This window comes from Apium graveolens, chromosome 4 (assembly GCF_009905375.1).
Source record: "Apium graveolens cultivar Ventura chromosome 4, ASM990537v1, whole genome shotgun sequence".
Lineage (NCBI taxonomy): Eukaryota > Viridiplantae > Streptophyta > Magnoliopsida > Apiales > Apiaceae > Apium > Apium graveolens.
In genome coordinates, this window is record NC_133650.1 from 188,061,847 (window position 1) to 188,088,849 (window position 27,003).

At 35.2% G+C, this 27,003-nt stretch overlaps 1 long non-coding RNA gene across 1 annotated transcript; it reads left to right on the plus strand.

The window, feature by feature from the left end:
• Positions 1 to 13,678: 13,678 nt before the first annotated feature.
• On the plus strand, positions 13,679 to 15,754 carry LOC141716984 (uncharacterized). Its single transcript, XR_012573477.1, has 5 exons — positions 13,679 to 13,755; positions 13,830 to 14,005; positions 14,223 to 14,262; positions 14,378 to 14,593; positions 15,526 to 15,754. It is a non-coding gene; the product is annotated as an uncharacterized LOC141716984 (long non-coding RNA).
• Positions 15,755 to 27,003: the final 11,249 nt, after the last annotated feature.

Here is a 27,003-nt window from a genome sequence, read left to right on the forward strand (position 1 = left end):
GCTGTCAATTTCTTGGACAAAGACATGTATCCTGGTATAACAAGAAATAACAATCTGTGTCAACTTCCATAGCTGAGGCTGAATAAATAGCTGCTAGAAGTTGTTGTGCTCAAGTGCTTTGGATTTGAAATCAGCTAAAAGATTATGGCCTAGTGTTACACAAAATTTCAATTATGTGTGACAATACTAGTGCTATATCTATTGTGGCTAATCCAGTTAATCATTCTAGAACAAAGCACATTGATGTAAGGTACCATTTTATTAGAGAACATGTTGCAAATGGTATCATTGAGTTTATTTTTGTTTCAACAGAAAAACAATTAGCAGAAATTTTACTAAACTTTTGGATGAAGCAACTTTCACTAGACTTGTAGGTGAAATTGGAATGCTAAATTCTTCATCCGAAAGGAAATAACTCAGCTAATATTTTGCAGCAGATTAAATTTCTAAAAAATCAAAATTATTTTGATTTAATTGGAAATTAACTGAATATGAGTTATAAATACTTCAGAAATCTCTAAGAAAATTTAATTTCAATTTAGCTTGGAATTTTTCAATTCTAAGAAAACTATTTAAGTGTTGATTTACAATTTCAATATGTGAAACTAGCACAAGACAGAGTCAAAAAGAACAAAAGTATTTAGAGAATTGGTTTCTCGATAAGTCTAATTGACTTCTCGACAAGCCATTTTAAGACCTCTTGAGTGAGTTCTCGGTAAGTCATTTTTCTGACTTCTCGAAGGACTTCTCGACAAGTTTTATCATGACTTATCGATAAGTCATTGTAGAGTTCTCTATAAGTGTTAACTCACAAAATTCACTACAAGTATAAATTTTAGACCTATCAATAACTCAGAACTGAGATAATTTAATTTACTTAATTATTTTGGTAAAATACTTTTGACAAAATTAATCTGATTTATTTAAATAAAAATTGAAAACAATTCAGTCTATTCAGGACAAACTAGGTATTTATTTGACATCTCGACAAGTCATTTTCTAGTTCTCGATAAGAGTCAGAAAAATGACATATCGATATGTATCTATTCTCTCAATATGACTTCTCGATAAGTAAATTCCAAACATCCATTTTTAGTTCTCGATAAGTCATTTACCTTTTACTATAAATACCCAAACATCTCGACATACACCTCTTTACGCTTTCGAGATCTCTAAGTGACCTAATTTTTCCATTTCTCAACCATCCTCTCTCGTTTTAAACTCACTCTCTACTTTTTCTTACCCACTCAAATTCAGACTATTTCAATGGAATCAAACACAGTTACACCTTTCATCCCAAAGGAGGGCACCGATTACCTCGCTTTTACTGATGCAAATCAGGCTCCTGATGCTTTCAAATGTTTTGTGAAGTTTCTTTATGAAATTTATTTTGCAGGTGCTTTGACAGCAAATCCAGTTCTATACTCGGATGTTCTGGGGGATTTTTGGAACACGGCTGTGGTAAGGACTGTGGTGCATGAAAACCAGGATGTATCTATTGTGGTGAATTGCTCCATTAGAGGCCAACAAGTGGAATTTTCTGAAGAAGATGTCAATGTAGCTTTGGGCGTCCCAACTGAAAAGTTGGTGGAGGTTCCAACACAGGATGCGCTAGATGAGTTCATGAACTTCATCAATTATAGTGAAAGAATCAACCTGGCTAGCCTGAACAAGAAGTTTCTCAAGAGAGAATGGTCTTTGTTGTTTGACTCTATTGTGAGGGCCTTCACATACAGAAAGACAGGGTATGACAACATCTCTAGTGTTGTCCACAAGCTGGTGTTCTCAATGACCCACAGCAGACACCTTAATGTAGGTCATCTTATCATGGAGGAGCTAAGCACCAGGCTCAATATGCCTTTGACAGCAAGAGGTAAGGAAATTTTTCTTCCTAGATTTATAATATCTGCTTTAAATCATAAAATGCATGACATTTATATGCTTAATGTTATAGATAGGACTAAAATAGGCAATTGTAAGCAAGTGTATTTGGCTCACTTACTACTAAAAATAAAGTACCTGTAATTCTTAAACTCACTCCATTTATGATTGAGAGATTTAAGACTTACCCTTACCCTATGTCTGACATGAGATCTAATAGTGAACCTAGTACAACTATGGCTCCTGTCTCAGTGGAAGTACAAATACAGAACAACCAATAGGGGCCTTCCCAAGCCGAGACATTCCTTATGTGCCAATAAAAGCTAGGAAGCCAACCACTTCATCCTCTTAAAAGGGTGAAGTGAGTAAAAAGAAGAGAAAGCAGACACCATTAAAAGTAGTTATTGAGAGTGGTGATGACCTAACTGAAAAAGAGTCACCCTTGGTCAGAAAAACAAAGAAGGTAAAACAAATTGAGTTGACCACTCAAGCCACCTATGCACCCTCCCAACATGATGCAGTTATAAAACAAGGACTTAAAACAGACTCTAGACGCATCCTCTCAATAGGGTGTCTCTATTGAACAAACATTCACCCTAATGCATCTTGTAAAGAGTCTGCACCATTATTTGAATAAATTCAAGTGTATAAAAGGAGAAACAAGGATATCACACAGAAAGAGAGCACATAAGCTCCCTCATTCATTCAAGGGGAGCTGCCAAAACTCAAATATGAAATCCAAACCCTCATTTCTCAAATTTCTTCTTCATAAAATGAAGCACTTGAATCTGACTCTCAAGTGCTGCCAACTTCAAGTGATATGGTTCTTGAAACTGTTTTCACCACCCGAAACCAAAATTTAGTTGGTGAAAGGCTACATGCTGGGGTAGACTTTGATGACACCAACACAAATACAGAGGTTTCATCAATTTTTACTAAAGACCCTGTGGTACTTATAAATGCACCTTCATGTGCAAATCAACCTTCACAGGGTGCGAGGTTTGAGGGTAGTACTCCTGAGGGGGAGCTATCTAAATCCTCTCCAATTCAATTGGAGGTTCCTCTTGTGGGAACAACTCCCCTCAAAATCCTAGCTGAGATTGCACTCATAATTGAAGCTAGGAGTTCAATTACCAATGATCCTGCAATGGGGGAGGCAAGTACATCACTTTTAAGTGACAGTGTTTTGAAAGAAACACAAGGGTTTGAGACTAAAGTAAATGACAGTAACCTAGTTAACTCCCCTCCAATTTAGATGGAGGTTCCCACCACATGTGGAGAACAATAAACTGTCATAACCACATGTCACCCTAAAAGTCAAACTGTGACATCTGTCACAAGTGGTTCTACTGAAACTCTACCCTCCAACTCATAACCCACAGATATTCCTTCATCATCCAACCCTTCACAACAACCATATCATCCAATTCAACAGCAACTACAAAATGTTCAATCTCAACCAAGCATTGTGGATGATCTTCTAGTTGATCAAGTTTCTGGTCTTGCTAACATCTCACAACATCTGCTCACTTGAGACATGACAAATCAAGATTATCAAACAATTCCACTCAATTATAATGAAGATGTTGAGAAGAAAAAGTAGAAGATTGTGAATAAAGCTGAGCAGGATGGTAATGTAGATGTCTGACTATCTAAAGACTTCACACTGGAGATGGATCAGGTCTTGGCAAGATTCAGGGAGGAGTATGTCATAATTTTTGGGAGCAATGCCAAGGTCCTGACTCCACAAGAATTGTATGATGCAGTCAATGAAGTCTACAAGGCTCAAATCAAAGATTTTCATCTATTTGGTAAAGCACTAGAAGTGACTTTGACTGGTCATCAAGACAAGATCAGACGGTAAGGGACAAAATGGATGAAATCATACCTTCACAAGTTAAGATCCAATCAAGATTCCAACATTTTGCTGACCAAATGGAAAGATTTGATCTAACTTCAATAGATACAAATGTCAAAAATCTCAGGCAATCTTTTGTGGCTCTGCATGAAGTGGTTCAACAACACATTACCAAATCTAATGACACCAGACTCAAGCTAGAACAACTTTATCAAAGCATGTATGAGTCATCTGCTCTTTTAATGGAAGGAATCAAGGAAGTTGTGCAAGCCACATTTGGTACCTCAGTTTCCTCCACCTCTCTACAACCCATCTCAACATCTACAAACTTGCAAATCCAGTCTCTCCAAAATCAAGTCTCCACTCTGCAATCAGCAAATGAGTCCTTGACAAATCAAGTATCTCAACTCACAGCAATGGTGTCAAGTAAACAAGATGATATTCAAGCTCTGGTGGACTCTCACAAGTACCTCCAAATGCAAAATTTTGTATTTTTGGGAGCCATCATGGGTGCACTCAACATTCAACGGTCTGCACTTCCAAAAGTTGTGAGGCCTGAAATCCCTGCACCTCTTATCATGCCTGCCAACAAGACTAAGGGGGAGATAGAGGCTAGGTTACTAAAATTATCCCAAACATCTACATTTGTTCAAGCTCAAGCTTCTAACTTAATGGACACACTTTTAAACCACAGAATTCAAAAGAGTGATCAACTTGATGAAGGATAATGATACTATTATAAGGGCTTGAAAGGCTGTACTATGTGTATGAGTGAGAGAAAGGGATGAAAGAAATGCAAGAGCAAAGGCTGAAAAGGAAGAAAATGATAGAAAATATGCAGAAGAACTTGAAAGAATTGAATAAAGATCAAATGAGCTCAAGGCAAAGGGGATGAGCAGACTATCCAAGGATGGACATTTTCTGAACATAAAAGCTGGCAGATTTTTAAGATTTAGAGCTGGTTACCTAAATGGTTATTCATTAGATGAGTGGCTCAAGCTTGTGGAAGCTCTAAGAGGTACTGGGATCATAGAAGAACTTCAAGTGTTAGTAAATCTTAAAGACCTTACAAGAAAGGAACAAGGCTATGAGGATTTCATGTAATGCATGTACCTGCCAAACTCATGTAATCAGTCTATGTATAAAAATTGTACTTATATTTATGTTAATTTTTTATGTAATCTTTATTATTTTATTTTCACTTGGGGTTAGTCTTGTTACCAGACATGAATTTGTGATAAACAATCTTCTCACAAATTGGGGGAGTTTGTTGTGCAAGACATGCCTGTAATATAACAAGACTAAGTCGAATTGACAACCCTAAGAATTAGTTATATGATAATCTTAATTTGTATTTTGTACTGTATTACTTGAGTCTGTAAAAATGTCAAAGATTAGACCAGAGTATTTTTCTGTAAACAGTCTCAAGCCTAAGAATAAACTCTGGAAGAAGATAAAAAAGATCATGCCTCAAAGAAATTGTGAAGAAGCTTGGAGTTGAATATATCTGTTTTGGGAAAAATATTCTAAGTCAAGATATCTACAAGTCATAGATCAAGTCATATAGAGAAGTCATTCGAGAACTGCAGAATGACTTATCGAGAAGTCCAAAATAGCTTATAGATAAGTCTCAAAGATATCGACAAGCCAAATGAAGACATGAAGATTGGAGATATCGACAAGTCAAATTATCATTAGAGATCTCAGAGATATCTACAAGTCAAAATGTATATAGAGATCTCTGAGATATCAACAAGTCATTTCTACATTAGAGAACTTAGAGATATCGACAAGCCAAATGAAGATTGGAGATATCGACAAGTCAAATTCTCATTAGAGATCTCAGAGATATCGACAAGTCAAAATTCTTATAGAGATCTCAGAGATATCGACAAGTCATTTCTACATGCAGAAATTCGGAGACCTCGACAAGCCAAGTTCACTTATAGAGAATTTTGAGAACTCGACAAGTCAAAACACTTATAGAAAACTAAGAGATCTCAATAAGCCATTAAACTTATCGAGATGTCAGTTCTCTACAGTTCAAACTTGAGATCTCAACATGAAGCTCAAGTACAAAATGCAGAAAAGTTAAATATTCAAGATTATCAATCAATAAATGATCTTATCACCTAGATTAAAAAGTCTACACAAGCAGCTTGAAGAGTACAAGATCAAAGGCCAAGATTAACTGATAAAGGAAAGTCACACATCAACAGGATTTGCAAAGATACACTAAGCCAAAAATGGAAAGCTCTAGAAATAACTTAATATAGGGCTTAGTACATTCTATTACATGTTGTGTAAACCTATTTTTACTAATCTATAAAGTAAACACTGGTCCTTTATTTTTAAATGTATCAAACAGATCTAGAATTTCCTGTAATTTTCTGAAGGAAGAACCTGAGTTCTTTACTTACAAAGAACCCAGGATTTGTAGCAAAATACTAGCTTGATTTTAATACAAAATTAAGTGAGTTTTGAAATATTGTGTGCACTGTTTAATTTCAGTTAACATAATATTGTTGCATTTCTTATCTGCTTTGTTCACCAATTAAAAAACATTCAACAAGACATAAAAATATCCAAAACACATTCACCCCCCTCTGTGTTGTATTTATTACCTAAAAAATAAACTTACAGCCAAGTTTATTCATAAGTTTATGATTCATAAAGGTGTCCTGGATCAACTGGAACCCGATACGCTCACAAAATCCAAACACCAGCTGAAGAGCTTCACCCCTAAGAACTGAGCGTCTAAACTTAGTTTGGACACCATCCAGAGCTATATAAGGCAAGCAAAAGAGATCCAAGCCTTTCAACAGAATCATCTATCCATTCCAGTGCTTCAAAGATGACTGCTGAATGACAGGCCTGAACCCGGACCCATATCCACACTCCGCAGCCCGGAAGCGTATCTCATATAAGGGCGGTTGGCTGGACTTAACTATACTGAAGACATGGTGCCAAAGTCTAAAGGTAGGCTGGACTTTAAACTTGTTGCAACAAACAATGAACCAAGACATTCATTTTATCCCATTAGGGGTTATCTGCATTGGAGATAACTTGTATATGTACTTGCACAGATGTTTAAGAAAAAGGTGTCAATGGGGGTTCCACCCGGACCTAAGGTGCTCCTGCCAGACAGGAACAAATCCGGCAGCCGGTATATGCTAAATCTTCTCTCTAGGTAGAGGCCATCTCCATTCAATCAGGGAGTCTAACTAAAAAGCAGACCAGATCGACGAATCCTGGGCTGCGTGGTCCAGCACAGCGTATTCATCTTTCAACGGATATGTATCCTTAACAACGATCATCCCCGCGAATCTCCGATCGAACTCATGCTCATCATATACCCTCGGACCAGGATTCAGCTGTCTAGCATATCCGTACCTAATACTCCTGTAATACCTGCTATTTTCGATCTCTTCACTCTTGGTAATAAAATAGTTCGGAACATCTACCCAGAGTCCCTCCAGAGTGCAGAGAACCTTCCTAGGAAATATCTTACCAATCATCAACTTCCTAATGGCATCAGAGTCCAAAGTAGAAACTTTCTTCCCCATATTTATCCCGCCAGAACTAGCTTCAGAGTCCAAATCGGAGGGTCCCGGGTAGCAGGAGAAATATACTTTGCCTCGAGCTTTAGTCGGAACCATAAACCTAAAATCAATAAGACAGGTTAGTCTAAATCCCTACAAATTCTTAATTTTGTAACCTATAATGGTTCAGACTATCCTATGTTCAATTTTATTAGTTATAAAATATTAGTCCGGGTTTCCCCCGGAAAAAGAAAACTCCTATTACCCCAAAACCAAATACTGAGGGAAGCCCAACAAACAACTGCAACTAAACCTAAATAACATAAATCTGGACCAATACATATAGTCCGGACTCAAACACGAAATTCTAAACACAGAAATATCCTAAACCAAAATCAAACACCAAAATATGAACAAAATAAAGATATATACATACATTCTAAAACACGAACACAAGAACAATCATCCCATTAACACAAACACAGAAAAAAGCATAACATAGAAGTTTATACAATAGAAAATAAGAGTAATACAGAAGGGAAAAAAGAATCACTGATAAGAAGATCACAAACGAGAAGGAGGCAACTCAACAAAGCACTCGAAGATCCTCACGGCTGTTGAAACTCAGAGAAAGAGATTTACATAGGAGAAAAGACTGAGAGCTGTAAAGGTAAAAACACAGAAAGAGTAAGTGGGGGAGGCCTTTTATAGGTGAAACCTGGAATCCCCACAGTCGTCCCACGTGGCAAAATCGGAACCCTTCATCAACAATATATATATATATAAGATTATATATATATAACAGTTATTAAACATTATAATTATTATGGCACGTCTTTTGAAATAAGACAGTTGTTAAAATTCAAATATTGGGGGGAAATCCCAAAGATTGCTTTAACTTCCAGTCGGGACTCATTTACCTCAACACAATCTGGGGCGGAGGTAAGCAAAACTCAAATTCTTCTAAAAGACAATCTACCTTAGTCCGGCTTCGCCTACCTCAACACAATCCGGACTGGGGGAAATGAAAGCTCAAATTCTTCTAAAAGACAATCTACCTTAGTCCGGCTTGGCCTACCTCAACACAATCCGGACTGGGGGCAAGGAAAGCTCAAATTTTTCTAAAAGATAATTTACCTTAGTCCGGCTTGGACTACCTCAACACAATTTGGACCGGGGGTAAGAAAAGCTCAAATTCTTCTAAAAGCCAATCTATCTTAGTCCGGCTTGGCCTATCTCAACAAAATCCGGACTGGGGGCAAGAAAAGCTCAAATTCTCCTAAAAGACAATCTACCTTAGTCCGGCTTGGCCTACCTTAACATAATCCAGTCTGGGGGTAAGAAAAGCTCAAATTCTTCTAAAATCCTATCTACCTTCGTCCAGCTTGGCCTACCTCAACATAATCCGGACTGGGGACAATGAAAGCTCAAATTCTTCTAAAAGCCAATCTACCTTAGTCAGTCTTGACTTATCTCAATACAATCCGGACTTGGGGACAAGAAAAGCTCAAATTTGTCTCACAAGCAACAAACCACAGACATTATCAACCTTACTCCCCCATCCAGAAAATCTGCATAAGGGAGTGGGGGGGCACATAATAGTACATATGGCTCCTAGAAGGAATCGGTCCGGACTCCTAACTCCATCCAGTCCAACATACCACTAGTCCAGACTATCTAGTCTTAGAGGCCCAATTATTGGAAGCCCTAGCACGTGAGGCACGCTCCCAAACACATGATAGGGACAACTGTCATTGATCAATCATGAGCACAATCATGGCACATTCCAGGAGATCCTTAGAACATTCATCAACCATTTCCATCATGACACGTGTAAGGCATCCAACCCAGCCAGGTGTCCTCCACTTCTAGAATCAACGACTACGATTCAGAGGTATCAACCCCTAAACACTATCATTGGGCTATAAATAGTCCAATGAGGAAAGGTTTTAGGGTTAATCACTCTCTTACATTCATATACACAAACAACCACCTTTCATTCCTATATATCTTCATTTTTCCCAAAAGCAAGTCTTACTTTCACACCGGAGGCGTCACGGGCCCAAACCCCCCTTCCGGTATTATTTTGCAGATACCCCACGATAGCTACACCACCACCGCGGTGAAGGATCCAGGAACGACGTCGAAGGAGCAGCCGCGCACCCAGGAGTTATCACCAACCATACCCACCCCTTATCTATAATTATAGCCAATCTCCTATGGATGACTATATTTTTCGATCCACTACATGTCTGTAAAAAACCAGTAGGAAGATTACACATCAGTTATTACCATATTAAATTGATATATTCTATTTATAAAAATCTAAAATATTAATATCATACTATTTTTAAATTATAGCCAATCAATATAGCCAATACCATCGAAGCAAAATGTCTTATAGGTTCAACAAATTTTACATAATGTCTTACAGGTCCAAGTTAGCCAACCATTATAGCCAACCCCATTGTAGATGCTCTAACTAGTTTCAAATTTATATATTTTTTTTTAATTTTTATCCTAATTCAATATAAATTTGGTACTTTGTGTGGTACAATACAATAATTGTTTAACTTTTTTCTTACAATAATAGTAATAAATGACGTGGAAAGTATGCATATATGCATTCTTGATTTCAAATATAAAACCAAGGATGCATATATGAATATTTGCATCTAAAGCAAGTCCAACAATGGTACTAAAGCGGATGCTATTGTTATAATATGCAACACACATAAAAAAAAGCAATTCTGATGGGGTGCTTATATTTAAAACCAAGTATAGATGGTGTATAATTGTCATATAAGCATGCAAGTGGAAAAATACATTAATAAAGTAATAGTGACAAGTATAATTAGAGCTAAGAAAAACTGAACCGAAACCAAAAAAATGAACTAAACAGAACCGTGTTAATTCGGTTCGGTACTTATTTACCGAATACACCGAAATAAAATTCGGTTTGGTCCGGTTCTTGTAATAAATACTTCGGTCTGGACCGAATAAACCAAATTATAAATATTATAATTTTATATTATATATTTTTTACATATATCTTAAAAATTATAATCATAATTTTTAATTTTTAATTATATTTATACACTTTTAGAACTCTGCATATCACCTTACTTTAATTATATTTAAATTTTATAATTTTTGGTTTAAAATTCTAATACAATTTATTTTTTAAAAAAAAAATTGGTTCGTTGGGTCCAAAACCGGACCGAACCGAAAAAATTTTGGTTTAAAATTCTGATACAATTTCATTTTTTTAAAAAATTTGGTCCTTTGGGTTCAAAACTGGACCGAACCAAATTATTTCGGTTCTGTCCGGTCTATAGTATAATTTATGTCTAGGGATCACTAGTACAGAAAGGTTCTTCTGCGTCGCACTTTTTGCGTCGGTTGAATATAGAACCGACACTTAAACACACTTCAAGCATCGGTTGTAACTTTAACCGACGCCTGAAGGCATTTGTGCATGGTCTGTTGCATCGGTCTTTGATACAGCCGACGCTTTTGATAATCTGTAGCGTCGGGCTTTAAAACGCCGACGCCTAAAATCACATATAGCGTCGGTCTTTATAATGCCGATGTTGTAGCTTCTACGTACAGCATCGACATTTAAAGTGCCGACACTGTAGGTTTGGTTCAAAGCGTCGGCTTGTAAATGCCGACGCTACAAATTTGGTTTAAAGCGTCGGCATTTAATTGCCGACGCTGTAGATTTGGTTTAAAGCGTCATATTTAGTAAAATTTTAAATAATAAAAATTTTAAGTATAGTTATGAAATATGAAATAAAATTAATAAAATTATGGATGGGAAATTATTAAAATCATTAAAAAACAGTAGAAAATTAAATATCTGTGATATACTAAACTCTAAATTCTTTTAAAATATAAATAAAATTGAATAAAATAATTTTGTAGTTACAAAAGAATTGATATTTCACCAAAAAATATAATAATAAATTAACTAATTAATTTAAATACTAATAATAAGTAGATTTGAAATTTTAGTTTTCAATTTTTATGAAAATTAATTGAAATTTTAATTTTATATTAATAAACACACATGTACTAGTGGATAATGCACTACATGCAAATACTCCCCCGGCCGTGTCCATAATACATGTCTTTTTTGAACAAATCTTCCATAATAAAATTGAGTAAATTACAGAGGGCTGACAGCATTTTACATCGATTTTCAAAATAGTTGCCAAGTTTTTAAATTTTCAAAACAATGGCCAACTTTTTGTTCCGCCTTTCAAAAAAATGGCTGCCATCAACTCCCGTTAAGTCTTCATCGTTAAATAATATATTTAAAGCGTAAATTATAGAATGGTGGCTGTTCTTCGTACTTATTTTCAAATAGTGGTTAAACTTTTATAAATTGTTGAAATCTTTTTTCACCTTTTAAAAGAATGGTTTCGTCAAATTGCTACCCGGACTCACATCTTTATCGTCATAAAAAATATATAATATCGCTAAATAAATAGGTACAGACACAACTTATATAATTATCAGTTTTTTCACTTCTATGCTTTTTCAACCTCCTCACATAAAAATATGTAAAAAAAAATTTTAGCAAAAATATAGAGAAGAATATCCACCCATTGAAAAAACTTATAATCAAAGTTATAATGATTTGTCAACCGACACCTAGTAGATCAATCTAGGAAAAATCTTTAAAACTCTTCGTACAATGAAATTTAAAAATCTCATTATTTAAAAATTTTAAAAATGTAACCACTATTTTAAAAATAAGTGTGAAGTACGGCCACCAGTATGCAATTTACACTTTAAATATATTAGATAATGGAGAAGACTTAACGGGAGTTGACGACAACCATTTTTTTGAAAAGCAGAAAGAAAAGTTGGCCACTATTTTGAAAATTTGAAACTTTGGCAACTATTTTGAAAATCGATGTAAAGTACGACCAACACTCTGTAATTTACTCTAATTTTTTTAAACATAAATAATAATTTTCATCTTTACCTACATTAATTATGTTGTATATTATAATGAAAATTAATCATATAATATATATAATTGTGTAGAGAATAGATATGTACAAGTATTGTGCGATAATTAATCTCCAAGGGAGTATTTTTAAAAAAAATATTTTAAAAAACAAAAATTGAAAACATACTAACTTATTACAAAGAAATTAATAAATAATATTTATACATATATATATATATATGTTACGGGTGTATATTTATTTATCTGTAGTTATTGTCGAGTTTTAAAATATAAATTATGATATTTTTAGAAATATAGTTTATAGTTATGTAATTTAATAATTTTAAATTTTAGTAGTTATTTGATATCTTTAATAAATAAATGAAAAAATATAATTAATTTTTTGAAGAATATTGATATATAATTAGTACAAACAAGTATTATTTTAAAGTAAGTCTATAAGTATTTTAAATATTTAAAAATTATTTGTTTTTTATTAACAAAGCAAAAGGGACTACCCTGTTCTTCTTCCCCACTACTAGAAAAAGTAGAATAGACATCAGGGATTTAACATCGTTTAAAGTTACCACCCATGTAAAAAGTATTTTTTATATCACTTTTCACATAACCGATGTCTAACGTTTATTTGGACATCAATTTCTCCTTCAACCGATGTCTTAAGCTTCCCTTAGAAAAAATCCCGCCTCTTCCCCTCTCACATTGAACCAAAATTTTACCATGCCTTAACCAAAATTCATCCCCCGCCTTGAACCAAAATGACAAAAACATAAACTTAAAACTCAAAACATAAACTCACTAAAAATAAAAATTCTAAAAACATAAAACTAAACACACACATGACTTATCAAACACTTCCTCTCACTCATCGAACACATTCCCCTGAAGAACCCTAGCTCTATTCAGTCCCTTCAATTAGTTCTATTTTTACTTGTCTCAATCGCTAAATTAGCTTATCATCGTGTATTGCTCCTTTGTGCTCATCGTATGTTGCCCATCTGTGCTGTTCTTGCGGTACCGTGCCTGTATCATCTCCTCTATCTTTGTTGTGTGCCTCTATATTCAAGTAGTTAGATTGTTTATCTGGTTTGATTGTTAATCTCTTAGAAATTGTTGATAGGTTTATTATTTACTTAGGTTTTAGTAATTGTATGTACTCACTGTTGCAGCAGAGACAACGCGATATTGAGTTTAGAGAGTCTGCTAGTGAGCAGAGACAACGGTATTTTAGTTTGGATTTTGTATTCACATTTTGATGGACTGTATCGTTAGCTTATTTATTTCGTTGATTAAATGTCGTATAGAATACGTGAAGCTGCAGGTAGGATTCCGTTTTCTTATGTAAGTGGAGTAGATGTTACAATACATTAATAGCTGATTGGTAAATTTTATATGATATGTAATTTGTCTCAGTACAGGAGAGGTTGAACCAAGTAGTAATGGAGAAAAAGAAGCAATCTAGATCAGGCATGGAAATAATGAATCTACTTCAGGTAATGGGTTGCTATTCAACAATCCTAATTGAAGATATAGTTTTTTTTTAAATGTCTTTATATATTTTGAATAGAAAGAAGGGCGGCAACATGGGACGTGGAATGGAAAGAAGGCTGGCAATAACTTCTATAAGAAATTGTATGGAGTTATTAGTATTAGTATTGCTATCAGGTGGATGCTTATGAGTCAAAAAATCAAGAGTTAGTTGCTGAGAACGTTGATTTGAGGGCATTATTACGGTCGATGCAGGTAATTTGTCCCACAAGAATTGATAGTTATTGTTTAAATGATGTAATTATCACTTGTAGAGTGAATTTGATGGCAGTGTCTGCTGTCTGGTATTCTCTTTATCAATGACAAACTAGTGTGCAAGTCTGCTGACTATAAAATTTTTGTTACTAGTAGAGCTTTCGATAAGCTTACTATGTTTTGTAATAATTTTGTTTCTTATATTTTGCAAATCCAGTTGTTGTGTTTTCAATTTTGCGGAACAAGTGAATACAGAGGTATTTTATATATTTTATTTTTCCTTAATCTAATATATTTTATATTGATGCTTGAAAGTTCTTGTTATATATAGGCCATTGTAATGTATGTTGTGATTAATTAGTGATATTTCAGCCGGATATAATTGCCCCAGGAGTGGCTGTTTTGGCAGCATTTTCACCAGCTGCTTCACCTTCAGACGACATCAAATACGATAAGGATCTCTGAAATATAGTATATTATCGGGAATTTCAATGGCCTGTCCTCATGTTTCTGGTGCAGCAGCTTATGTAAAATCATTGCACCCCAAATGGTCTGCTTCAGCAATACAATCTTCCCTCACGACTACTGGTAATTTTTTTGTTTATTACATGATAAATTATCAAATTAAGTTGTGTTTGCATCAAACATTTTTCATCAAACAACTTAATATGTATGCCATGATCATTTTTCATCAAACAACTTAATATCTAGGAATGGGCTAGCTATTTATTAAGCATTTTTTTATTGTGTTATATTTTATACATCTCTATTCCAGTTCTGTTCAAATCCTTTCACCAATCTGAATGTTTTCATGTTACAGATCATTTTCCGATCATGACTCATTTTCCGGTCATCACTGATACTGTATTATATAATTTAAGGTTAAGAAACATTGAATATTTCTCTTTGATCTTTTCGTAGGACTTGCTCTGGGCATTAATTGGCTGTTATATCCCTAGATTGTGAGACATTGCCTGCTGCAATTTGTTTTTAAAATTGTCTATATTTCATATTTTCATCCTCTGCTATAATTCATACCGCGATATATCTGAACTATACGTGACAGTGGTAAACCAGAAGTAGAAGTACTAGTATTCCACGGGCCATTATATATAATAAAAATCTCTGCTTATCAAATAGGCATAGGGGGTTGTGTTTTAAGACAAAAGGTTGTTTCGTTAGTCACTTGGTGGACAGGCTTGAGAAACAAGCTTCTTGGTGGTTTCCAGACATGAAATGCACTGTTGGATACTAAACACTCACAATATACGTAACAATCTGGTTGTTTTCCCTACATCGCGTACTGTGATAGTGTTCTATGTGCCCTGAGATTCTGTCTTACTAGCTGTTAAAATGTTCTTGTTTGTTTCGTTTAACGATGAAAATTCCTATGGAACCTTCAAGGGTCTGAATATGATCAATGATCATGGCATACATTTTGTTTGGTGAAATACATATTAAGTTTTGCGCTTGTAACTTCAAACATTTTGACTGTGATAAGTGGTTCCCCTTGGCATCAGATAATTATCAGCTGCAAATTCCTGATGAGGTCTTAACTGCATGTCTGCATATTTCTGCCTTTCTTTTCCTACTTCTGCTGGCTCTGTCATATCCTCAATCTTTGTATTCTCTTCACTTTTAGATGCAAGTACAACCCCTTTCGAAGCTGCAGATAATGTAGACGATGGACCCTTAAGTTGCATACACTGAGCAGACTCCGTAATCACTTCTCTGATATATTTATGTGTAAAATGAATCCTTTTTGCTAATGTTTCTTTGATTTTATTCTGGAATTTAATTTGTATGTCATACTCCAACCTTCAATCATCACAATATGTTTTTAATATTAAATCTGCCATAGTGATAATACTAGGAATTAGTACTAGACTACTAGTCCTATGTGTCAGCAATCAATTACTTTATATGTGCACATTTTATGATACTCTCATTGCCATTCCCCTGTACTTTCTCAGCTTATATATTCAAGCATGCTGAGAAGTCGTGTATTGTATTACTAAAAGCTGATTCAAGAGCAATTAAAAAGTATTTTGTGCTTAGGATTTTTTTGTACAATACAACAAAACTATAACCTCTGATACTGATTAAGAGAACATAAAGATGTCTCAGACAACTCTTCTTGCTAAATGATTTATTTATCAAACTCAAGTAAAATGCTTAGGATTAATTTACTTGCACTTAATATCAGTAAGTAAACTCAAACTATATTGGCAACTTTGCATAATGTATTGTATAAATTTCATAATAAATGTGAATAATGATGTATGCTTAATTTACAGGGCGTATAAATTATACGTACGAGAAGGTGGATTAATGAATAATAGAAAAGAATTTCTCTGGCATCATTCTGAGGTTCAGGTATTACTTGTTTACATGTTTGATCTTTATGTTCTCTTAATCAGTATCAGAGGTTATAGTTTTGTTGTATTGTACAAAAAAATCCTAAGCATAAAATACTTTTTTGTAATAACCCCAATTTTTGGAAATTTTTGAAACCCTTATGAATAGTGTTTTTGCTGAATGAGAAAACTTTTCATGCCCCACTATGTAGGGATTCTGTTATGGATATTCTGAGATTTTATTAGTACTCTATATGGTATATAAGTGTATGTAAAGATCGTCAGAATCCAATTCCGAATACTTTGATTTTTCCCGGAAATCCACTAGATACGGAAAGAATTGAGTATAAGGTAACAGGATAAAAAGGATTTAAATTAAAGGATTATAAGAGAGGGTCATAAAAGGAATATAATATATTGAGAAAGGTTAAGGGAACCTAAGTAATAAGATCCCGGGTATGATCCCTCAAACGATAAACGAAAACGAAAGTTAAGCGAACCGTATAACAGATCAGCGGTCATTAGGCAAACAATTAGAAGCTAATCAAAGAGATTAGTGGGGATGATGTTATCCAACCAATAGAAAGAGGACAAAGGAGGGATGATGACATCACAAAGTGATGCAAGCATGACATAAGAAGGAAGGAAATGTGGTGGAATATTAACCACACAAAACCAAGGTTAATTTGGTAATTAGCCTAAAACAAATTAAATAAGCAACCAACCAAAAAAAATCAAAACAAAAACACAAAACATTTCATCTTCTCCAAGCTTTACTCTCGGCTTTTGACTATTTCAAAGAAAAGAATTTTCAAAATCCAAGTTCAAGGCTTCCTAAATTGGTAAGATAATTCCCTAGTATTCCTTATGCATAGTTATGGCTATTCTATGAGTTTAAGCCTCCAAATCATTCACAATCTTCTTTAAGAAATCAATGAAGAAGACAATGAATAGTGACTTCAAGAATTTTAACTTGATTTTCTTGTTTTTCCTTTAAGATCCAAGCATCCCTAAGTCATCTCAAGGCTTCTTAAGGCTTCCTAGCTACTCACACCACTTCAAGGAAGGTATATCATCTCCAAACCCTAGCTTTACTTTGTTAAATAGGATGATTTTAGTTGTTATGGTGATATAGTAGCTTAATGCTTGTTGGTTTAGAATTTGGGTTGGAGTGGTAGTGAAATGGATGGTGAATCTTGTTGTTTTGGTTAAAAGAACTTAGGTATAGTTAAATTCAAGCTTAAGCATAAGTATAAATGTTAATATTGAATTGATTGGGGCTGTTATGATGTGGTATGGATGGAGTTTGGATTGGGATGTGATTGTGGCTTGATTATGGGTTGTTTTGGAATGGTTTAAATTTGGGAAATCGCGTAAACATAGCCGTCGTAATGCCCGATTTACCGTAGACTGTTTTTCTTCTTAACATCAGAACCCTTGAACTCACTGCTAGGTTTTGACCATTGCCATGTTTAGATAGTTCATGTTACGAGCTTCGTTTTTGATTCCGATGAACGGTTTAGGAGAAACGGTCGTTTTAAGTAACGACGTTTCGCGAACGAACCCTTACCCCTCGCCTTACTTTGAAACATAGGTTAAAGACCTTAAAGGACTAATTGAAGTATGAAACATTTATGTAAGGTGTAATAGGCAGTTGGTAAGACACTCGTGAAGGAATTGCCTTAAAACTCGTAATGGTTAAATTATTAAAAATGGTGGAGCCGAGGGTACTCGAGTGACTTAAGAGAATCAGTAAGCGCAAAACGAGCGTTAGAGTCTGAGTTGGTTAGAGTATAGATTTACAAGTGACTTTGGTTTAATTCCAACTTACTTGTTGTTTATAGGTTACCAGACTCGTCCCGAGCCATTCGTAACCCCCAGTCGCTCAGGCAAGTTTTCTACCCGTTATACTGTTGTTGTGATGTAAATATATGTATATGCATTATCTTGTGATAAGTGCATGATTGTTATTAGCAAATTCTTGCGATATATTGTAGCATGTGATATGGTATATATGCATGCCTGTTTCATATTCTTGGATTATATATCTGTTGGTTAAAATGCTTACAGTTGCATAATACCTATGCTAGAGATAAGCGGTATTGAGTTTACCCTTAGTATAGGGGATCAAAAGGCGAACATATTTCTAAACCAGGAGTCGATGTTCCCGAGTATAATATATATATATATATATTTTTATATATATATGGTTATAGTTTTCAAAACTATTAATCGAATAAGGTATATTCGATAACGTTAACTTTATTTTATTATTGAATATTATTTCGAATATTCATCCGAGGACTTATGACTCCTTTATTTTATTATTGAATATTATTTCGAATATTCATTCGAGGGCTTATGACTCAGTTATATTATTAATGATTATTAATTGAATATTCATTTGAGGATGTATGACTCCTTTATTTATTTAATGAATATTATTTATAATATTCATTCGAGGTATTATGACTCCGCTTATTATTTAATAATATTCTTTATTTTATTAAAGAATAATGTTCGATAATCAAACTTACTTTTGATTATTCAAATAAAGATAGTACCTTCGTATAAGTATATCTTTGATTATTTAATACTCATTTCAAGTATAAGTCTTACAACTTCTACTTCAATTATTTGTATAAAGATTATTCTTTATGGGAATATTATTTAAATAATGATATTCAGATATTTTCTAAATACATTGGGACTGATTTATCTTATTAAATCAGCATTACTCCAAACACTCTTTAAAGTGTTTTCGAGTCTTCAAAATGATTTTTAAAAGTTAGAGCGGATCCGAAAACTCATTTTTATATTTAAGATCTTCCTTTTAAAAAGGGGATTTAAATACTCGCTCAAAACCTGAGGGATCCGGCTCTATGGTGTATTTTATATTTGCAACAAGGTTGCAGTTTTGGTAAATGAATTGATTACTTACCCAACGTTTGGGAAGTAAGTCCATCTATCGAGTCGGCATAAGCAACATGGGCTCAGTGGGCGTCCATGATAGTGTAAGTGGCTCAGTGGGAGTCCATCAAATGCATAAGTGGCTGAGTGGCAGTCCAGCATAAGGTCCTATTGCGACCAGGGTGATGACCAGTGGGGAATTCATCCATCTACTAGTAGAAAAGGTTACTTATTGGTATCTTTGCCTGATCAGCAAGATATCAGGTTTATGCCAAAATTCTTTCCTTTCCAAATTTATTGGATATTGCAATTCTGTTCATACTTTACATGACAGAGGTTTTCAGGAAACGTATGTATATATATAGGTGTATATATATATCGGGACTTAATGAAGTATATCATAACTTCATTTCCTTCAAAATATTTCAAAGATTGAATCTATTCAAGTCTTATCTTGTAGTCTCATCAGTATGATGAACTTTTGAAACTAATTATAACTTGAACGGTGGTAGTTCAAGTAGTATTTGGAAAAGAGATAAGTATATTGGAGTATCTTGTAACTTCATCTTTTAAACTTATATCTAGTAAATGATTATCTTATGCATGACAAAGATTTTCAGAAAAATGTTGAGACAAGGTTAGATATATGAGATCACCTTGCAACGATATTTTTATACAGTTATACACTGGAACTATGTGTGTATTATGCATGGAAGAGGACTTCCCATATTTTGAAAAGTATATATGTATATATATATACTGAATATTTTGCGACTTCATCGCATTAAGATATCAACTTGGTTCATTTCTTTTGACCAAGACTTTCATGAGTCCTATGAGAAGGCTCATATATTGTTAATCATTATACATATTATTTTGGTGGGCTTGCTGCTCACCCTTGCTTTCTTCTTTCATCACACAACATCAGATAGACAAGATGAACAGGACCAAGCTCCCAATTCGCGAGCGGATAGGAAACGTTCCGCAGCTTCCTATAGGCATTGATGTCGCTGTAGCTGAGGTTGGAACTACCAATAGGCTAGGCTTCAACTTTTGATGTACCAGATTTATGTATATTTATGAATTGTAATAATGGCAAAGAAATGTAAATTTATTCAGAAACCTGTTTAAGGTGCATTGGCATATAATTGTGGAATAAAACGACTTGTGATTATTTTTGGATATTCATCTCTGAGGCTATAACTTGTGGTGTGTGTGTTTAATGGTGGGGTCACAGTACAGAGTAGTTGATTATTTATTAAGATTGGGTGTTGTTAAGGGAAATGGAACTCGTGACAACCCGGATCCCCGACCCCAGATTTGGAGGTGTTACAGAAGTGGTATCAGAGCTAAGCGTTATAAACCTCAGAGATGATGTGACGTTAAGATAATAAGTTCACTAAGATAATAATAACTCTTGCCAAGTTCATAGTCGGGCTACCTAACGTAGTACCGACAGTTAAAACCCTTATGGGAACCCTTATAAATGTAGCAATAGAAGCGTAGTTCATTATCATATATGGTAGCGGGACTCCGAACCCTGAGGTTGAGGAGTAACAGCGCGATGATGTTTTATTACTAATTGGAGATCGGATTGTGGATCCGATAGAGCGTCCTAACGCAGGACCGGATGATGTTGATATTGAGGATGTAGCGGTTGAGGATGTTGTCCTAGAAGGGATTGTTGCTGAGGAGGATCCCGTGAAGGATTCTGACAAGAATGAATAAAGGACCACTGAGGAATTGATGACCGTGGTTAGGGCAACTCCCAGAGGCAGGATTGGCCGGTCACTACCAGAGGTTCGTTCAAGTTTGTAAAGATAGTAGCCCCTTTAACGCGGCTTACTCGTAAGGCTGAGAAGTTTGAATGGACAGAGAAACGCGAGAATAGCTTTCAAGAACTGAAGCAAAGATTGGTGATGGCCCCTATGTTGGCATTGCCAGATGGAAAAAGGAGATTTTGTGATTTGTATTGACGCTTCGCATAAGGAATTAGGGTGCTTCTTATACAGCACAACAAGGTAATCGCGTACGCGTCAAGACAATTAAGGGAATATAAAATTCGATATCCCCACCCATGAGCTTGGGCTCGTGGCAATAGTTTTGCCCTAAATATTGGAGGCACTACTTGTATGGAGAGAAGTGCGAGATTTACACAAGCCATAAGTGCTCTAGTGCATTTTCACGTAGAAAGAGCTCAACATACGCCAGAGGAGGCGGTTAGAGCTAATCAAGAATTATGATTGGGAGATTCTTTATCATTCGGGGAAAGCCAATGTGGTGGCTGATGCCCTTAGTGTAAAGGAGAGACTCAAGATGATAATGTCTTTGGGAGAGTTGATAAGAGATTTTGAGAAAATGGAAATAGATATGAAGGTAACCGAAGCCGATACCGAAAAGCTGTTTGAGATTGCAACACAGTCTGAATTATTGGAAAAGAACATATTATGCCAGAAAAAGTGATGAAGGAAGGCAAAAAGCCAACAATTAGATAAAAGATTAATACCGAGAAAGATGAGAAAGGAATAATGAGGTATTCCTATAGAATTTGGGTTCCAAATGTTCAAGAGCTTAAAGATGAGATCTTAGATGAAAGCTAGTTTGAGGAATAAGATTTAGAGCAAAACCCTGAACGTGATAGTCAGGGAGGTCGCCATCAAGATAGAAGGAACCCATAACATAATGAAGTGGAAAATGAGGATTAAAAACATGTAGGATAACCCTGATTATGGGAGAAGGATGAAACATTTCATACTAAGGAAACAGAAAGTCGAGTAAGGAAAGGAGACCCGAGACGGTACTCCTATACGGCAATTCATGGACCTGTCTAAAAAGAACTTAGACTATTATCCCCAACCACCACCTTGAAGAATCAATGCGGTAGGAAATTCTTTCATGACCTTTAAGTCGCTAAGCTCTCAGAGTTCCAAGGAACAGGTTGACCCAGTCGAGGCAAGAGCCTGGCTAAAGGAAATAGAGGAATCATTTGAGATTCTAAATGATTGACGAACCACAAAAGACTGTTTTTGTCACTTACCCTCCTAAGAGAGAGACCACCCGCTGGTGAAAGGCCAAGGAAGGCACGGAGCAAGAGATTATAATAAACTGATTAAAGTTCAGCCAATTGTTTTCGGGAAAGTAATTCCCAAGGTTATGGAGATAATGTAAAAGCTTTAGAGCCAGAACAAAGGCGGACGAGTATGATGAATTATGAATCTAAGATTGTAGAAGCTGTCAAGATTCGTTCTGAGGACACGAATCCCAGAATGACGTAATGTTCGAAGTCAATGATTAGTGGGTTCATGAAATGATTGTAAGAGAAAGGAAAATAAAAAGTAACTGAAGTGGAAAGGAATATAAAGGCAATAGAGTTTGAGGAATGATAAGGGAGTGGGTATGGGGAAACCCTAAAGACTCATAGTAATAGAAATAGAAAGGTATGTAATTTTCATGAGGAGGGTGATTCACCATGAGTTAAAGTTGATGGTTGAAGGCATAAGAGATATATATATATTGTACCCCCTTTAAGTTGGGAGGATTCAAGGAAACCTTGAGATAGTTCGAAGGATAAACAATGAGACGCGAATAGACTGAGGAGACAAGAAAGTAAGAAATTAGGAAATTGGATGAAGGAAGTGACCTTCAAGAATGTGAAGTGTAAATAACACATGTGGTTTGATACCCAGAAAGGGAGACTCCAGGTATAAAAGATATCTCATCATTGAGATGACTGTGGAGATAAACAACAAAAGTAAATGAGGATTTAGTAAATAGAAGTTCACGTTGAACACAACCAATATCTTCCAGAACATCCTTGTTATCGTTACTAAATTAGGCAAGAAAAGCGGATAACCGTTGTTATCTTTTGGAGGCCATATTGATTGACCTCATTTTGAATACAGATGTTATTGTGAAAATTAGGCATATACTATCGAGGTGGGAATGATTGAATAAGATACCCTTATCAGGGATATATGACTTGATTTATCCATGGAAGGATGCATGTACCTTTTTAAAGGTGGAATTAAGGATAGAACATCGGTAACTTAAAACGAATCCAAGGGGAATGCATAAAGGTTGGCATTTCACCCTTAATAGGGATAGTATGAGTTTTGACAGTATGATTTGGAAAGGGTTAAGGTAACAACAACCTTTAAGAATCAGTGGAGAAATTTTTCAGAAGTATATAAACAATGGTTTTAGTATTAGTAAATGGTATTTTGATATGCCCTGTATCTAGGGAATACAGGAGGAACGATTCAAGGATAACCTTAGAGGTTTTACAAGGAGAAAGGTAAAATTCAAAATTTTCAAGAATAGAAATGTTGATAAAGGAAATATGACGTAATTATATTGATGCCAAGTGAGGCACGTGTTAAACCACGAGAAGGTATGGATTGAACCAGTAATGGTCAAAATTGTTCAGGGCAATTAGGACTTAAGATAAAAGATGTTCTAATTATGATTGAGAGTCAGTCATGACAGTGATTAACCTCTAAAGACTGAGGCAATAACTTATGGAAAAATGGTAATTTTTTTTTACTCATCAGATTTTAAGGAAAACATCTTCACATAAGCTGTGATTGAAATAAGGTAGAAAATTTATTTGGAGGTGGTTAAAATGACATTGACTGTAAGGAAATTTTACTATCAGGAAAGGCCAAAGAGGTGGCCGACACTTTAAAGGTAAGAGGATAATTATAGGCGCTTGTGCCAAAGGAATACAGTGATGATGGTTAAAGTTATGCAGGTTGTATTATGTTTTGGAAGATTGACATTCCTTCTGATGACTGTGCAATACCCAACCATAATAGTGGTTGGTAAAGGTTAATTCGTGTAATCGCCATGAGCGGGCTATCTATCTCAGAAGGTACTATCTTGAGAATAATCCAGGACCATATTTCAAAAAAAGGACTAAACGAACCTTGAGTTAAGTCTTCTATTTAAGGCATACGATTAAGAATGGTATTCACCTGCTATCGTTGCTTTGACTGAAACTCTTCTGCAATTTTATCTACTTCATGTCATGTATGTATGTCAGGATCAGGAGTGTTCTTCATGAATCATGAATGGTGATTAGGTTACCTCCTTAGAAGAATTTTATACGACATATATGGACTCCGTATGGTTAGATATTAAGATTTCATGGAAAGTGAATGATGACAGTAGGTCAGTGGTGGACCATAGTAAGGCAGCAATGATTCTGCGAGTAATGAGCTGATTACAACCATGAGAGTTGTATTGGAATGGATGTTGAGATTAAGTACCACTAATCGGGTCGTGGTAGTGTATAAGTTATCATTGATAGACTAATTAAGTAGAGTATCTACATATTGAATATTTATTCCTTCTTATCAATAGAGAGTCGTATTACTATATGAGGAAGGTTGCGGTGCGAGCATAGAATCCTAGTAACGGTGATATATAGAATGAGATCCCAGATTCGATTTTCGATGTCGAGGGAGTTTCAAAGGTGATTGTGTATAAGCTCGAGGAAGAGCATGGGTCCATAGAATGATGGACGAAATAGCAAAAATATTTAAGCATGTGAAATGCGATGCGATAATACTTGATGTTGATATATATACGCATATGTTTTGTTCTACTATATCAAACCTCTATAGTTCAGAGGTAGATTCCAAGCCAGATATTTTATGGCAATAATTTTTTTTTACGTATATACAATTCTCTTCAGTTCGTTCTTTTCTCTTCTTTTCATTTCATATAAGCTGAGAAGAACAACCCTTCCAGAAGGGGAGGTATTGCCGAATGTCTATCTATCTGTGTGATAGAAGCCTAGTAGGATACCGTCTATTATTTAATTGCTTGTCAAGTACTAAAGGCTGGCCACCTTCTGTACTAACTATGCGATATAACAAGTGTTCATGATCATAGTGATCTCTCAATAAATTCTTTTACTTCTATATGAAGGACCAAGCTTTCGAAGATGGAAGCAGCTAAAGGAAGTAGTATCAGTACGGTGGTATTCCGATTCTAACGCGTTCGTGATACTAAGGTTGACGTGGTTATTAAAAGGTTATAGAACGCTAACGAGCAAAAGTGTAACCAGTATAGTATTATGTACGGAAGATAGTAATGACTACAAACTGGAAAAGAATGGGTATTGAGAAGCAAAAGCCATAGTGCTAGAAGCTATGATGAGAGTCTGTGCAATAGACTTGAAAGAAATTGGAATGATCACTTAACACGGATTGAGTTTTTACGACAATAGATCATATGTCATTATCGAGATGTCGCCTTATGAGATCCTTGAGTGAAGATAATGTCGATCTCCCTTATATTAGGATGAAGTTGTAGAGCGCAAGATGCTCGGACCCTCAGTAGTCCAAAGGACCAAGGATATAATAGATCTAATCAGAGGACGGCTGGTAGTAGCCCAAGATGGGAACACGAAGTATGTTGATTTGACATGAAAGGACAAGGAATAGGAAGTAGGGGACCTAGTGCTGTTATAGGTATTCCCTTGGAAAGGATGGATGAGGTTCGGAAAGAAAGGAAAGCTAAGCCCACGAATTGTTGGACCCTTTGAGGTATTAAGACATATTGGGAAGTGAGCATATGAGCTAGCCCTACCCCCGAACATGTAGCAAGTCATAACGTGTTTCACGTATCAATGTTAAGGAAGTGTAATTCGGATGCCAGATAAATAGGGGCATATGAGCGCATAGGCATGCGACCAGACATAACCTATATGGAGCAACCAGGAAGGGTTATAGAGTGAAAAGGAACAAGTGCTTAGGAGAAGGGTTATCAAACTAGGCAGAGTTTGGTGATAGGACCACAATGTGGGAAAATTTACTCAAGAATTAGAAAGTGCAATGCTAAGACAGTATCCCTATTCATTTTCTATCTGATTCCGGGACGAAATCCTTTTAAGGAGGGGAGACTGTAATAACCCCAATTTTTGGAAATTTTTGAAACCCTTATGAATAGTGTTTTTGCTGAATGAGAAAACTTTTCATGCCCCACTATGTAGGGATTCTGTTATGGATATTCTGAGATTTTATTAGTACTCTATATGGTATATAAGTGTATGTAAAGATCGTCAGAATCCAATTCCGAATACTTTAATTTTTCCCGGAAATCCACTAGATACGGAAAGAATTGAGTGTAAGGTAACAGGATAAAAAGGATTTAAATTAAAGAATTATAAGAGAGGGTCATAAAAGGAATATAATATATTGAGAAAGGTTAAGGGAACCTAAGTAATAAGATCCCGGGTATGATCCCTCAAACGATAAACGAAAACGAAAACGAAAGTTGAGCGAACCATATAACAGATCAGCGGTCATTAGGCAAACAATTAGAAGCTAATCAAAGAGATTAGTGGGGATGATGTTATCCAACCAATAGAAAGAGGACAAAGGAGGGATGATGACATCACAAAGTGATGCAAGCATGACATAAGAAGGAAGGAAATGTGGTGGAATATTAACCATACAAAACCAAGGTTAATTTGGTAATTAGCCTAAAACAAATTAAATAAGCAACCAACCAAAAAAAATCAAAACAAAAACACAAAACATTTCATCTTCTCCAAGCTTTACTCTCGACTTTTTACTATTTCAAAGAAAAGAATTTTCAAAATCCAAGTTCAAGGCTTCCTAAATTGGTAAGATAATTCCCTAGTATTCCTTATGCATAGTTATGGCTATTCTATGAGTTTAAGCCTCCAAATCATTCACAATCTTCTTCAAGAAATCAATGAAG